This window comes from Nerophis lumbriciformis, linkage group LG02, assembly GCF_033978685.3.
Source record: "Nerophis lumbriciformis linkage group LG02, RoL_Nlum_v2.1, whole genome shotgun sequence".
Taxonomy (NCBI): domain Eukaryota; kingdom Metazoa; phylum Chordata; class Actinopteri; order Syngnathiformes; family Syngnathidae; genus Nerophis; species Nerophis lumbriciformis.
This window is the reverse complement of record NC_084549.2, coordinates 37,288,429-37,295,886: the sequence shown is the minus strand read 5'-3', so window position 1 is coordinate 37,295,886 and position 7,458 is coordinate 37,288,429.

Genomic DNA, 7,458 nt, shown 5'->3' with positions numbered 1-7,458 from the left:
GTTAAAACAGTTTGCTTCTCTCTCTTCCCCTCCATTTATCTGCTTTCTTTTGTAATTCAAATATCCTTTACATTTATGTATTGTTGCATTTGAAGGGATTGTAATGTTGATAATAGAGGTAATTATTATTATTATTATTATTATTATTATTATTCATTTTTGATAGTGTAATTCTATTGGTATTGTTATTGTTTCATTTGTAGTGCAATAATGTTCTTTGTCATTTCTGTGTTGTAATTTGTGGCATCATATTTATCCATATCGTATTTGCTGATGGTCTGTTGTTTTTGTTGTTTTTGTTTTTTGTATTTTTGTTGTCGTTGTCTCTGTCTCATCCTCCTCTTGTCTTTTTTTCTTCTTCTTCATCTTCTTTCTATGCCCTCCTGTTCTGGTCACCACATATATTCATTTAATAAAATCAAATACAAATAGGGCAACAACAGAAGAATCCCATGCTTCTCTTTTGTAAAGTAAATCTGTACAGCAAACATGGACATCTACATCAACAATATGATTTGCCTGAGTGGCTGGACACGAAATGTTTAAAAAAAAATAACACGTCAAATTTTTAAACATAAATACCCATGTATTTCGGTGAACATTATTATGGAAATGAATGAATAAAAGTAGTTGATCAAATAAAACTATTTTAAATGTATGTTCATTATGTATGTATATTTATGCAATGAAAATATATAAGGGAGGAAAATACCTATATTAAAAAAAAAAAACGTCTATGGAGTTTTTGGTTCTAGTAATCACAGCCTCGGCACATATGTGCCTTATAAGTTTGCGTTTACAATATATACTAGTTTTTATTATTTGTATGTATAGTACAGAGGTCGGCAACCCGCGGCTCTAGAGCCGCATGCGGCTCTTTAGCGCCGCCCTAGTGGCTCTCTGGAGCTTTTTCAAAAATGTATGAAAAATGGGGGAAAAATATATTTTTTGTTTTAATATGGTTTCTGTAGGAGAACAAACATGACACAAACCTCCCCAATTGTTATAAAGCACACTGTTTGTATTAAACATGCTTCACTGATTCGAGTATTTGGCGAACACCGTTTTGTCCTACTAATTATGGCGGTCCTTGAACTCACCGTAGTTTGTTTACGTGTATAACTTTCTCCGACTTTCTAGGACGTGCTTTATGCCACTTCTTTTTCTGTCTCATTTTGTCCACCAAACTTTTAAGGTTGTGCATGAATGCACAAAGGTGAGTTCTGTTGATGTTATTTACTTGTGTGGAGTGCTAATCAGACATATTTGGTCACTGCATGACTGCAAGCTAATTGATGCTAACATGCTATTTAGGCTAGCTATATGTACATATTGCATCATTATGCCTCATTTGTAGCTATATTTGAGGTCATTTAGTTTCTTTTAAGTCCTCTTAATTCAATGTATATCTCATGACACACTATCTGTATGTAATATGGTTTTAAATTTTTTGCGGCTCCAGACAGATTTGTTTTTGTATTTTTGGTAGCTGAGATAGGCTCCAGCGCCCCCTGCGACCCCGAAGGTAATAAGCGGTAGAAAATGGATGGATGGTTATGGTTCTTTCAACATTTTGGGTTGCCGACCCCTGGTATAGTACAATGCATGTAATACATTGATTGAATGTATTGAATTATTCATTAAAATCAAATGTAATAATATGTATATTATAATAATAATAATAACCTAAATACAATTGAGATATGTTCCAAGCAACATTTTGAAGTCAAGAAAAACAATGAATGGGCTTTACACTTATTGTTAGGGATGGACTTATCATTTCATTAAGCAAACACAGGCATAGGCAGTGTGGGGCCCCAAAACATCACGTAATACGGCCACTGTCAAGAGCTTTCTTTTTCCCACCAGTCACACACTTTCGGCCTTCACAATAATAGCGCTACGCATCACATCCGGTCCAGAATAATGCTCTCTAAAAAATGGCTTACACTCAATTAAATGCTAAATGTTCTTATAGTTATTCATTGTTTTTGATGTGGTGGGCCTCATTGACGATATTGTCTTAGGCCCTTAAATGACTAAACAGACCCCTGCTTATTGTTCAATATTTTTGGGAATGAAACTGAAAGTTTTTGCTTGTGTGTTGACATTGTGGCTGTGCGAGAGGCGTCTAAGTCTGTATGACGGCGCTCTGTGGCGGACCAGTGGAGGTGGAATCCCTTTCCAGAATGCCCTCGCTGGCCAATGAGCAGGGACGCCACCCAGACGTATGGGCCAGGCCTCCCCAAAATAACTTGCCAGCGCGGCGCTGACGAATGTTGCTACTTTTACCGCTGACAGGTTACCCCTAGCTACTCGCCTCCGTATTTCCCTGTAAAAAGCTAAGGTGAACTAGAGAAAAGCGGGAAGGCCGAGCAGCTGCCGTTGTCCCGACATTTTCCCAAGTGGCGGCAACTGGAGGAGCGGGAATCTCCCACTTTGAGCACAGGTGCGCCCCTGAGGAGACACCAGTCCATTCCCAGAGGCCAGCTGGGCTAACTCTGAAGGTAAAAACACAACATTCCCCTGCATGGTGTCTTTTGGCATCAGCCTGCCGCTTGTAGAGCCTCAGAAATGGGCTTCTTAATTCAATTACCGGAGCCCCCTCCCGAGTCCTGTGTTTATCCCGTTCATGAAAAATGACCCTTGTCACCTCACTCGGCTGTTTCCAAGTTTACCACCGCTGCCGTGGCTTTGTTTGGATTCCAGTCATGATTGTTGCGACTGATCAAAAAACTGCGATAACCAGGTCAGGCAAGATGAAGGAAGCTTTTTTTTTTGGTTGATTTTCTCGGTGTAAACTGAGCCTGCGGCTATTATTAGGTTCGGCTCGGAGGCTGTTTTGCAGAGGATTAATGTACACAACAGCTGCAGCTTCAGGTCTGCTGGAAGGGCCCTGCAGTGCTGCTTAATTGCGCTGATTTGAGTGTCAGTAGCAAATGTCTGGCCTATCTCGTGTCCCTTTGCAAAAACTTGCTCATGCTTAAAGTTGCGTAAGAAGGAAACTTGAAAAAAAAGTTTGCAAGTAACCCTCTGACACCCGATGACGACTACGCTGGGATTAGACTCAAATAAAATGCTATTTTTACATTCAGCTTCTGTATGTATTGGACACTTTGTACCTACTCGTCCTCCATAGCTTCGTTCGTTGTCTGTTTGCAGGGTTACACAAAACCTATAGATTTGGAAGAAAAGTTTATTAGAATTTGGTGAGAGTTTGAAAAAAAACAAACTTTTGTTACAGTCCACTTGCATCGGTGCTGAGTAGAGCAATGACGCACCAAATCCAGCAGATGAAGCTGCCCTTCCAGATATGTTTAGGCTGGACGGTTTGTGCTTTTGATTGATTGATTGAAACTTTTACTAGTAGATTGCACAGTACAGTACATATTCCGTACAATTGACCACTAAATGGTAACACCCGAATAAGTTTTTCAACTTGTTTAAGTCGGGGTCCACGTATGTGGTGGCATTTGATTGGCAACACTAAATTGGCCCTAGTGTGTGAATGTGAGTGTGAATGTTGTCTGTCTCTCTGTGTTGGCCCTGCGATGAGGTGGCGACTTGTCCAGGGTGTACCCCGCCTTCCGCCCCAATGCAGCTGAGATAGGCTCCAGCACCCCCCCGCAAGCCTGAAAGGGACAAGCGGTAGAAAATGGATGGATGGATGTGTTTGTGCCATAGACCGGTGGCTCTCAAACTTTTTTCGCCAAGTACCATCTCAAAAAACACTTGGCTCTCCAGGTAACACCGTAATAACCAACACTAAAATTCAGTAGCACTGTAGGCCTAAATATTCATTAAAAACAAGGCAGAGGTTTTATTTTACAAGTATATTTAATATGTTTGTATGTATGCATTCACGCCTGTCCTGGTTGTCTTTTGAACAAAAGATGCATTGAAGTCTCCTTATGTTCTTTACAACTATCATGTTAGATCACTCACCAGATTACTTTTACGAACAGTTTTTAAAATCAACTAACAAACATATTCATGACACAACAAATGCCAGTAATGGCTATTTGGCACTTCCTGCTGTGTATCATTCTGGAATCAGTTGCCATCTCACATTAATCTCTCACAAAGTAAATTGTCATTCAAGATAGCTTTGAAGATACACCTATTGCAGCTGCCCACATGACATTCATTTTTAATACTGGGTTTAATTAGCTTTTTATCTTATGTTGTACTTTTCTTTTGTATGTTTGGTAATGTATGTATTCTTTGTGTTTTTACTTTGTATGCTCCTAAATGGACCCTAGGAAGACTAGCGGTCACCTTGGCGTCAGCTAATGGGGATCCATTCAATAAACAATAAACACACAGTTTGAACAGTAACACTGTGTTTGAATATAGGAAAATAAAAAGCTTAACTTTAATGAAGTGATTGTGGCATACCACCTGATGGAGCCTGTGTACCACGGTTTGGGAATCACTGCCAAAGACATATAAACGTAGATGCCTCATGGGAATACTTTTGATTGCATTCAGCCATCTTGACGTCATTTGCTGATTATATAGCAAATATATAAATATAAACACTTCAACTTACGAGCTTCAGTGACGGAACGCTTAACTCAAAACGCTTGTATCTCAAATCTCCCGCCCCCAAATAAATGCACAATTATGTAACATGTAACATGTTTTTTTTTATAAAAAAAAAAAAAAGACAAAGACAAACTTTCAGATACAAAATATTGTATAAAAACATAAATTAGACTGCACCACAAATTAGTAGTTTTAGAGTAGTTTTATGAAGTAATTTAATAATACTGTATGGCGTTTACTTGGAGAGTGGACTTCTACATTATCTCCTTTCAGCTGCTTCTCCGTCAAACACGCCATCAGCAGCTTTACCATGTTTTCATGGAAAAATGTCCACCGTTTATACATTATTGTGTTACAGTGATACGCCCGATGCTCAGTCCTATTTTTGATGTTTTTATTCATTTTGAAGATCATCTGCTGCTTCTTCTCAGCGCTGTCCTATAAACTCAGGTTCTTCCTTCCCAGGGTCGGAAAACAAAGTTATATCAATCTCTCGCTATAAGCTCATGCTAACAAGAAGAACCAGATGTTTTAGGCGAGTCTTACAGGGTTCACTGTGACATTTTCCACATCTATATGCTTGTAACTCAAATTTTTGCTTGCAATTTAAAGCATAACAATTAGCGGCGAGACAGAGCTTATCTCCAAATTCTCTCAACTTGGGGCATTCCTATGTTGAGGTACCAGTCTACTATGAAGTCCTGATCATAATACTTCAGATTTCCACAGTGAAACCAACCTCCAAACAACAGTGAACTTTTAAGAAATTCCGTCTGTTACCTTGCATTACTCTACAGGGCAAGATCTGCCACATCCAAAATGTTGTGTGCCATATCTGCCATTTTCCCCAGTAAACTACCGTACTTTCCCATTTCAATAGTTTCCGTATTTTATCTTCCTTAAAAGAACTCTGCAGTGCTAACATCGACATAACATCGACACACCCTGTAGCTGGTAAAGTCCACCCTTCAAAATAATAGCACACCAGAAAAACTTTGAAAATTCAGGTAGAAAGACCAAAAGTTTCTTTACCATTTGTAATTCTTCAGAAATGTTTCCTTATTTAATATGCAATAATAACGTCTGCGGCCTACTTAGTTCTATTCTAGTATTTAAAACAGCTGCACTTAAAGGACTGCAAAAGTTGTATTTATACTTGTTATATATATGTATATATATATATATATATACAGGTAAAAGCCAGTAAATTAGAATATTTTGAAAAACTTGATTTATTTCAGTAATTGCATTCAAAAGGTGTAACTTGTACATTATATTTATTCATTGCACACAGACTGATGCATTCAAATGTTTATTTCATTTAATTTTGATGATTTGAAGTGGCAACAAATGAAAATCCAAAATTCCGTGTCTCACAAAATTAGAATATTGTGTAAGGGTTAAATTTTGAAGACACCTGGTGCCACAAACTAATCAGCTGATTAACTCAAAACACCTGCAAAGGGCTTTAAATGGTCTCTCAGTCCAGTTCTGAAGCCTACACAAACATGGGGAAGACTTCAGATTTGACAGCTGTCCAAAAGGCAACCATCGACACATTGCACAAGGAGGGAAAGACACAAAAGGTTATTGCTGAAGAGGCTGGCTGTTCTCAGAGCTCTGTGTCCAAACACATTAATGGAGAGGCAAAGGGAAGGAAAAACTGTGGTCAGAAAAAGTGTACAAGCGATAGGGATCACCGTGCCCTGGTCAAGATTGTGAAAAAAAACCCATTCAAAAATGTGGGGGAGATTCAGAAGGAGTGGACAGCTGCTGGAGTCAGTGCTTCAAGATCCACCACCAAGAGAGGCTTGAAAGACATGGGTTTCAACTGCCGCATACCTCGTGTCAAGCCACTGTTGACCAAGAAACAGCGCGAAAAGCGTCTCACCTGGGCTAAGGAAAAAAAGAGCTGGACTGCTGCTGAGTGGTCCAAAGTCATGTTTTCTGACGAAAGCAAATTTTGCATTTCCTTTGGAAATCGAGGTCCCAGAGTCTGGAGGAAGACAGGAGAGGCACAGGATCCACGTTGCCTGAAGTCTAGTGTAAAGTTTCCACCATCAGTGATGGTTTGGGGTGCCATGTCATCTGCTGGTGTCGGTCCACTCTGTTTCCTGAGATCCAGGGTCAACGCAGCCGTCTACCAGCAAGTTTTAGAGCACTTCATGCTTCCTGCTGCTGACCTGCTCTATGGAGATGGAGATTTCAAGTTCCAACAGGACTTGGCGCCTGCACACAGCGCAAAATCTACCCGTGCCTGGTTTACGGACCATGGTATTTCTGTTCTAAATTGGCCCGCCAACTCCCCTGACCTTAGCCCCATAGAAAATCTGTGGGGTATTGTGAAAAGGAAGATGCAGAATGCCAGACCCAAAAACGCAGAAGAGTTGAAGGCCACTATCAGAGCAACCTGGGCTCTCATAACACCTGAGCAGTGCCAGAAACTCATCGACTCCATGCCACGCCGCATTAACGCAGTAATTGAGGCAAAAGGAGCTCCAACCAAGTATTGAGTATTGTACATGCTCATATTTTTCATTTTCATACTTTTCAGTTGGCCAACATTTCTAAAAATCCCTTTTTTGTATTAGCCTTAAGTAATATTCTAATTTTGTGACACACGGAATTTTGGATTTTCATTTGTTGCCACTTCAAATCATCAAAATTAAATGAAATAAACATTTGAATGCATCAGTCTGTGTGCAATGAATAAATATAATGTACAAGTTACACCTTTTGAATGCAATTACTGAAATAAATCAAGTTTTTCCAAATATTCTAATTTACTGGCTTTTACCTGTGTGTATATATATATATACATGTGTATGTATATATATATATATATATATATATATATATATATATATATATATATATATATATATATTATTCATACTTATTATTTGTGTA